This window comes from Papio anubis, unplaced genomic scaffold (genome assembly GCF_008728515.1).
Source record: "Papio anubis isolate 15944 unplaced genomic scaffold, Panubis1.0 scaffold511, whole genome shotgun sequence".
Taxonomy (NCBI): Eukaryota; Metazoa; Chordata; class Mammalia; order Primates; family Cercopithecidae; genus Papio; species Papio anubis.
In genome coordinates this window covers 11,180-20,832 of record NW_022165314.1, presented here as the reverse complement: position 1 = coordinate 20,832, position 9,653 = coordinate 11,180, and the positions used below count along the sequence as shown (strand labels likewise).

The following is a 9,653-nucleotide window of genomic DNA, read 5'->3' as shown; positions in this document are numbered from 1 at the left end:
TTCCTACAGCACTGATTTTATTGCAGCTAGAAGGTGAGAGGAGCACTTTTCAAGGTAGATGCAATAGCAACAAAAGAAACAACTAGAGCCTGGGAAGGGAGGGGTTACATACTCTAGCACAGGTAGGGAGCTGCCACCCTATGGCATAATAATGGAGAGCTGAAACACCAGTGAATGGTTACCTGCAAGTCAGCATTTATAGCTTAAAAAGTCAGGATAATGGGTAATTATTGTAAAGTATATTTTAGAAATATTTTTCTCTAGAATTGTCAGCATTTAAAATTTCATTGCTGGAAAGAGGAAGCTTCATTATCAAGCATAGCTCCACAGCAGGTTGTTGCTTGATGCTGCTGAATATATGAGTCTCGCTCTGTCACCCAGGCTGGAGTGCAATGGCACGGGCTCGGCTGACTGCAACCTCCACCTCCCAGGTTCAAGCAATTCTCCTGTCTCAGTCTCCTGAGTAGCTGGGACTACAGCTGCCTGCCACCACACCCTGCTAATTTTTCTATTTTTATTCGAGACAGGTTTTACCATTTTGGTCAGGCTGGTCTCAAACTCCTGACCTCAGGTGATCCACCCAGCTTGCCCTCCCAAAGTGCTGGGATTACAGGCATGAGCCACCATGCCCAGCTGAGATGCTTTCATGGGAGGTGCATACCAGGTGATGCAATGCACTTTGTTGCTGATACTTCAACATTGTGCCTGTTGCAGCACTCTGTAGAACTTCAATGAGGCAATGAAAAAGAACTCAATTATCTTCCATTCCAGTAAAAGATGCAATTTCCAGGGTATTCTCCCTGTCATTTGCAGAAGACTTCCTATATGCCAGGCATAACACCTCATGAGGTAGGTCTTATTGCCTATTGGGCAGAGAAGAAAACCAAGATTCACAAAGTTAAGTAAGTTGCCTAAGGATACATAACCACCAAGGCACATAGCTGGGATTCAAACTCAGCTCTGTCTCATTTAAAGGTTTTTGCTGGCATCACCAAACCAAGCATGGCTCCCACATGGCTGAGTAAACTGAGATACATGCAGCTAACTGGCCTTGAACAAGTTGCAGAGGATAACCAGAGCAACTATTTTATTCTCAGTCCACTTGCCTTCTTCTAAACTCCACTTCCATCACTCTATATAGATTGCATCTATATTAATAGCCACCGTGAATTCATAATTTGCCAAGTGTAAATACATATGCATGCACAAATATGTGCATTGTAAAGAATGATTACTAATCGCCTTTGCTCCCATGGAAATCTATCCATATGTGCATTATAAATGTGACTGAGAATTTCCACCAGCCTTCAAAATCAGCCCTGTGTAGAGTTGTTGACGCTGCCTATCTACGAACTGTCTGCAGATAGTGATTTCCAGGGGAGTGATTTACTTCCCAGCAGACACTGAGATAGGGCTGGATCTCTTAGAATTCATGGGTAAGAATGTTGTTTATTTATAAGACATGCAGCCATGCAGCCGCTAGAGAGTGGATAAACCAAAAGAAGGTAATTGGGCTGAGCACAAAGCTCTGGATATGAGAAACGAGTGAACGAGCTGATTTGGACTTCTTTGAACTTATTTATGTTAAAAATATTTTTATTAAAAAGGCAATACATCTTAACTGTAGAAAATTGAAAAAAATACCAACAAGCAGAAAGAAATAACATTCACTCACAGTTCTATTGACTAGAGATAGCAAAAGCAAACAGGTTGGGATATATCCTTCCCCATGTAAGCCTATGTTGTTTGCAAAAGGATTATAATATGTATTCTGTTTTGTGACCAGCTTATTTCACTTAAAAATATTGGGATGACCTTTCCCTGTCATTCAATATTCTACAACATCATTTTCTATAGCTGCGTGGTAACTTACTGAATGGATGTATCATTACTTACATTTATTTAGTTTAATAACTTACCTAATGTGTTTCTGTCCACACGAGATGAATGGAAGTCTTTCAATACTACTACCCAAAACAGTGTTCCCAGGTCCTGTCCTCCCTCTTCATGACTAAACGGTAAATGAAAGCCTCAGACGACGTCTTTTCAAGCCCTCACAGCAGGCCAGGCTCATGGACTGTGTGAGATAATGTTTGAGCATGTTCAAAGAACCCCTGAAATAAGCCTGGGACTGTGGTAATTCCCTTTCCTTCCACTCAAGCAGTAATCATCCCTTGTGTTTCAAAGCCTCTATGGTTCTAGAGTACTTCCTCCTCTAGTTCAATAATTACCACCAGGTGCTGTGGTCATTGTAGTCCTCCTTCCAGAAGGGAGATGACTGAGTCTCAAGAAGCTGCAGTAACTTAGCGAAGATCACCCCATTGGTGAATCTCAAAACTACACCTGAACCCAGACTTGTAGATTCCAAGTTCACTGGAATTTGTCCTCCAATGCAATGCTGTGTGAAATGGGGAGAAAGAGGAAAGAACAAAACAAAAAAGAAGAAAGAGAAAGAAAGAGAGAGAGAGAGAGAGAGAGAGAGAAGGAAGGAAGGAAGGAAGGAAGGAAGGAAGGAAAGAAGGAAGGAAGGAAAAAGCAAAAGAAGAAGGAAGGAAGAAAGGAAGGAAGAGAGGAGGGAGAGAGGGAAGGAAGGAAGGAAGGAAGCAAGGAGGGAGGAAGGGAGGGAGGGAAGGAAGGAAGGAAGGGAGGAAGGGAAGGAAAATGATAGGTATTTGTGGCTCTGGTAGTCAGAGGGGCAGGCACGGAGGGCAGGAGGTGTTCCCAGTCCATCCTGTACAGACCTATCTGTCTTCCTCCTAAAAAGACTCTCCTCTCAGAAGCCGAGGAACAGAGACGAGCAGCTTTTTCAGGTACACACTTCAGAATCATAGATCTCAAAAGACAAAGCTATTTCTCTCCCACTTTTGCAGCCACCAGATAATCAACTGCATGTACCATCTGCATGTATTGGTGGCTATCTCCCCTCACCTCACACTGCCGTCCTCACCCTGCAGGGAGAAGTGCTCATCATGGGGAGACACCTGGATCCATCCTCAATCCTGGAGGGCTGGCCTGAATAAGAGTAATTCCCCCAGAGCTCTGGGGCCTCCTGGAGCCAGGCACACAGCCAATGGGCAAAACCTTCAAGGACAGTGATTTTCACTCAGCCCCTTGGTGGGCAGTGGGATCTTAGACTTAGTGAAGGAACACAGACCTTGGAGTTTCTCTGCGTTTGTATCTCATTCTAATGCTTACTAACTGTGTGCCTTGTGGAAGCCACAGGATGTTTCTGACTCCCAGTTTTCTTGTCCACAGAAAGGAGGGGAAGATTGAGCTAAGTAGTTGTAAGGATATGCAATAATATCAATAAAGTATATGTATATGCATTAAATGCCTGGCATCTATCAGGAACCCTATAAATGTTAGCATTCCCATTCTGGAGGTTACATTAGAGAGTGTATTAAAACCACGGATAGCTGTTCTCTTCATCTTAAGGGCCTCGTCTGAATCTGACAGCCTATGATTTGGGGAGTTTCTGTGTGTGTGTGTGGCGGGGCATGGTGATAAGGTAAACAAAGCTCAAAGGAAAAAGCTGATACTTTGAATAATGGCACTCTATGTAAATGCCTTTGGCATGTGAATGGAGTAGGCTGCTTTTCTCTAAAGCAGCAGCCACAGCTTGGCTGGGGAGTCCTCAACAGTCCCTCTAGAGTTTCATCAGTGTCTCCAAGACAACCCAGATAAATAGACAGTGAAAGCACAAATTATTTGCTTGCTGTGGAGATTTGTCAAGTCCCCTACCTGCCCCCAGCCTAGTCTCTGAGCACTTCTCATGTAGAAAATTAAGATCTGTCTTGCCCTATAACTTAGTGAACTTGGTCAGGATGATGGGAACATCCTGAAAATAAAAATGCACACTCGGTTCTAGTGTTGCCGTTGGTTAGTGACTCCCTGAATGAGAGTGAGGAATTAAGAAGCTGTGTGCAATGTCAGCCCCTAGAGCTGAGTAGCCGTACTGTGTGGCACTGCGGTCTAGGCAATTCATGGACAGCATGTCTCACCTGCTGATGAAACTCCTGGGCAAGAAGATCGAGAAGTGAAACCTCAAAATGCACACCAGAACCTAAAGTTGCCAGGGGCCTCAAATCTGACCCTATCAGGAACTCAAAATGGAGATGTGTCTCAAGAAACAATGGGAGGTGGAAAGGTTAAAAAAAACAAAACATTCTGTGAATGTGGGGTTATCAGAAGCTCAAGATGGAGCTGTGTCTCAAGAAACAGTGGAAAATGTACAAGTTCAAAAATCTCCCCAGAAATCCACTGTATTAACAAATGGAGAGACAGCAATGCAGTCTCCCAATTCAGAATCAAAAAAGAAAAAGAAGAAGAAAAAGAGAAAAATGGTGAATGATGCTGGGCCTGATACAAAAAAAAGGCAAAAACTGAAAACAAAGGGGAATCTAAAGAAGAAAGTGTTGAGACTGCCAAAGAAACAGAAAATAATGTGGAGAAGCCAGATAATGAGGAAGATGACAGTGAGGTGCCCAGCCTGCCCCTGGGACTGACAGGAGCTTTTGAGGATACTTCATTTGCTTCTCTATCTAATCTTGTCAATGAAAACACTTTGAAGGCGATAAAAGAAATGGACTTTACGAACATGACTGAAATTCAACATAAAAGTATCAGACTGGAAGGCAGGGATCTTCTAGCAGCTGCAAAAACAGGCATGGTAAACCTTGGCTTTTCTCATCCCTGCAGTTGAACTCATTGTTAAGTTAAAGTTCATGCCCACGAATAAAATGGGGGTCCTTATTCTCTCACCTACTAGAGAACTAGCCATGCAAACTTTTGGTGTTTGTAAGGAGCTAATGACTCACCACGTGCATACCAGTGGGTTGATAACGAGTGGCGGTAACAGATCTGCTGAAGTACAGAAACTTGCTAATGGAATCAACATCATTGTAGCCACACCAAGCCATCTGCTTGACCATATGCAGAATACACCAGGGTTTATGTATAAAAACCTACAGTGTCTGGTTATTGATGAAGCTGATCAAATCTTGGATGCTGGGTTTGAAGAGGAATTAAAGCAAATTATTAAACTTTTGCCAACACGCAGACAGGCTATGCTCTTCTCTGCCACCCAAACTCAAAAAGTTGAAGACCTAGCAAGGATTTCTCTGAAAAAAGGAGCCATTGTATGTTGACGTTGATGATGATAAGGCTAATGCAATAGTGGATGATCTTGAGCAGGGATACAGTGTTTGTCCCTCTGAAAAAAGATTCCTTCTGCCCTTTACAGTCCTTAAGAAGAACCGAAAGAAGAAGGTTATGGTCTTCTTTTCATCTTGTATGTCTGTGAAATACCACTATGAGTTACTAAACTACAAGGATTTGTTCACCTTGGCCATTCATGGAAAGCAAAAGCAAAATAAGTGTACAACTACATTCTTGCAGTTCTGCAACGCAGTTTCAGGAACACTTTATTGTGTACGGATGTGGCAGCAAGAGGACTAGACATTCCTGAAGTTGACTGGATTGTTCGGCATGACCCTCTGGATGACCTTAAGGAATATATTCATCGTGTAAGCAGAACAGTCAGAGGTCTAAATGAGACAGGGCATGCCTTGCTCATTTTGTGACCAGAAGAAATGGGGTTCCTTCACTACTTGAAACAATCCAAGGTTCCATTAAGTGAATTTGACTTTTCCTGGTCTAAAATCTCTGACATTCAGTCTCAGCTTGAGAAATTGATTGAAAAGAACTACTTTCTTCGTAAGTCAGCCCAGGAAGCATATAAGTCATACACACGAGCCTATAATTTCCATTCTCTGAAACAGATCTTTAATGTTAGTAACTTAAATTTGCCTCAAGTTGCTCTGTCATTTGGTTTCGAGGTGCCTCCCTTTGTTGATCTGAAGATCAACAGCAATGAAGGCAAGCAGAAAAAGTGAGGAGGCGGTGATGAATTTGGCTACCAGAAAACCAAGAAAGTTTATAAGTACAAAATCTTTATACACATAAGCAAGAAATCATCTGACAGCAGACAATTCTCTCACTGAAGACACGTCTTTCTTTCATCTTGAATAACTTCACCCTAAAATGAATTTTCCCCCTTGAATTTATACAAGATTTGTATAAATTGACTTGGGTTGCAAGTACTGAGCACTGTTACTTCTATCAAGTCTCTTTTTTATTTTTGGGATATAAAACAGGCTTTAAATTTATTGGTCGCCCAAGGGCAAAGCAAGAAATCTCTAGTCTTTCTTGTGATTATATAATATTTTAAATTTCCCCATGTACACACAAATGTATGTTATTGTTTTAATATAATTCTTTTTGTACGTTTCCTTCTTGCTATGTGAAGATTTTTGTGGCGTGTGTGCTGTGTCAACTCCTGTAAAAGGTGACCTAGTGTATCGGGCAGCTGGTGGTAATGCAGAAAGGAGTCTAAGGTTATTTTTTGGTTTTAGTTGTTTCGTGAACCTTGACAGTATCTCATGACTCCTCCTGAAAATGCTGCAGTATAAAAGAGCAAAAAGATTTGGGAAATACCTAAGAAGCACCTTAGGATTAGGGAGGCATTGCTTTTATAGATTTTTTATTTTAAAGCAATCAGCCTTTCTCAGGTGTTTTGTATAAAGTGTCACTAGCTGTCACAACATTTGGCAGGTAGGGTGTAGGAAAAGGGTAAAACTGAGATGGTTGAGCCTCATTTCCATCAATAGAGGTGCAATACACTGCATTTCTTCTTTTGGTACCATAGCAAAGACTTTTAAAAAACAGAAAGAATGGTGATGCTCCTCATTCGGAATTGTTTATTTTAAGGTGGTTTGGATTTTGGTTAGCCTTTTCACTCTACCGAGTACTTAGAAGACAAGGCTGCCAACTACATTGAACTTGAAGCCAAGCCATCAGACAGTGCTCAGCACATATTAATGTTAGCTTCTTTTTGAGAAAAATTACCTCTTCTAGGCCCTGAAGCAAAAAATGCATTTGCTATGAAGATTGAAAATGAACAAAATTAGAAAACACCACCGAAATCAGTGATTTAGTCAGATGGGTTTTTTTTGTTGTTGTTGTAGGAGCACTTGACTTCTAGTGTGTTTTGTGTAGTATGTAACTACAAAATAGTATATTTTGTAGCAATTGAAAACCAAAGTTGCTAGCATCATTTTGCTCTGGTGCTGGCTAATCATAAGATCCCATCAAACGTAAGTGCACTGAGAACATTAAATGTAGAGGGAACTGTTTGGTAAAGAACATTCCAGTAGGAAAAGAAAAGAACAATCTTCATTTCTGGGCTTGACCGTCATCACCCTGGCTGAACCTGTCTTGGGTTTCCAACCTTGACTGCTGGGCTCCTGGCTTGGTTTCTTGGATTCCTAATTCCCAGTGTGTGATAACTCTCTCCAGGATCATGTTTTCCTTTTTTATCTCAGAAATAATGTTTCTAAAAATATGAAAAGGGAAGAATATTTAATTACTCAGCAAAAGTAAATACTACTGGTATTTTGTACCTAATCTAATTTTTATATGCATGTTCATGGTATTTTTTTTTAATCAAAAATGAAGTAATCTTCTATCTACTACTTGTAACCAGCTAGTTTCACAACATGTAAATTTCCTGTGTCATTAAATAATTACATAGAAGAAAGAAGCTATGTTCATTTTTTAGGACGAGAGCATACCGTTCCATTCATCCCCATGGTCAGCTTGCCTCCTGCAGCTACTGCTGCCGGATATCAACATAACAAAGAGAAACAGATGCTTCGAAGAACCCATATCACTTGGAGGAGAGCCCAAGGAAAAGCACCCTTCCTGGGAACTATTTTTTGATCCTAGAGCAAGGGTTGGCAATCTGCAAAACAGTAAACTATCAAACTGTTTTTATTTGACATTTAATTTGTTTGTCCTGTCGTATATCTGATTAATCCACATGTGTTTTTTGAGCAGCTCATTGGGGTCTTAAGAGATAACATTGACAAAGTCTCCGCCCTCAAGGAGTTTGGAGTCTAGTGGAATAGGGCTCCTCTGAAATTCAGGGATGTACATTATGGTCCACCTGGCCATGGTGGGCTGTCACATCACTGTCACTAGACTGTGGTCACATCACTTATCACCACATTTTCTTTTTTGTTGTTTTTGAGACAGAGTCTCGCTCTGTTGTCCAGGCTGGAGTGCAGTGGCACGATCTCGGCTCACTGCAAGCTCTGCCTCCCGGGTTCACACCATTCTCCTGCCTCAGCCTCCCGAGTAGCTGGGACTATAGGCACCCACCACCATGCCTGGCTAATTTTTTGTATTTTTAGTAGAGATGGGGTTTCACCGTGTTAGCCAGGATGGTCTCAATCTCCTGACCTCATGATGCGCCTGCCTCGGCCTTCTGAAGTGCTGGGATTACAGGTGTGAGCCACTATACCCGGCTGTCACACTTTCTTGAGCATGGTGACAAGTACCCTGGACTCCTGTTGGGCCAGGGTCCCACAGGGGAGATGGAAGGATGGGGCCACTCACAGAGTGCATCAGAGAGTTTAAAGGGCAGGTGGTAAATCATCTGCAAGATTCATAAACTTCTGCAAAGTCAGTTTGAAATAAATAAATAGAAAAACCAAGTAAATGATACAGAACTTATTAATGAATCGAACCTGAACATTTTCTTTTTCTGCTACCTGTGCTCTTGTGCTAGTATTTAATGGTGCACTATCTATCTGTTATCCTATGTTTAAAAAGTTTGGTTCTTTCCTCTTTGTCCATCTCTTCCTGAACAGTATTTCCAATTATAAATATCCATTTTACTCTGTTTTTCATTCACTAGCTCGCTCTCATCTAAGCTCAGTAGTGACAGAGCAAAAAATTCCAATCTAACCTCAAGCTTGGTCCCCTGCTACAGGCTCTTCCTCGGGAGAGATTGTGCCAGTCTCTAGAGTTATGACATGGAGAAAGAAGGAAAGAAAGGAAAGGCAAGGTCATGATGTGTGTGATAACAATATGAACCACAGTCCCAGCTCTCCAATCCTGAGATCCAAAAGTCTGGCAAGTCAAGCACATTCTGCAAACTCACTGGGTGGCAAATCGGGACCTGAGCTGACATGAGTCTATTTATAACCTTGCATTTATCCTACTTAATATGAATATTCATACATTTCACTAAAGAAATATTAATATGTTTAATTATGAGATGCTGCCACATACCCTGTTGGGGGTGTTATGTAATTATGGAAAATGCCCCATATTACCTTTCTAAAATTCAAAAAATTCTGCATTCTTAAATAGATTGGTCTCATGGATTCCTTTAAAGGGATTTTGGATCTATACTCTATTTTCCTCAGTCTGTTCTATGATCTTACCTTCAATTGTCTTTCATAGAGACAATTTTTCCTTAATTTTTTGAGAATACAAAGCAGATGATTTCCTAAAATTATTTTTGCTTGTTAACTGCATATACTTCCTCCTGCAACACCCCAAATTGGCTTTTATCTTATGTATACTATGCTTAGCACCTTGGGTATTTTCATAATTAAAAAAAAAATGTTGCTAGGTATTTTCTATCTTTTTTTTTTAACAGCTTTATGGAGGTGTAATTTACATATAATAAAATTCATTTCTTTTGTGTGTACAATTCAATGACTTCAGTAACTTATCAGTTGTGTGACCATCATCATAATCTAACTGAAGATTTCCACTAACCCACAAAGAAACCTCATTCATTT

General features: G+C 41.0%; 1 pseudogene; it reads left to right on the top strand.

Annotated features, from left to right (window-relative positions):
• Positions 1 to 2,618: 2,618 nt before the first annotated feature.
• On the top strand, positions 2,619 to 8,147 carry LOC101000145 (annotated as a pseudogene).
• The last annotated feature ends 1,506 nt before the right edge of the window (positions 8,148 to 9,653 follow it).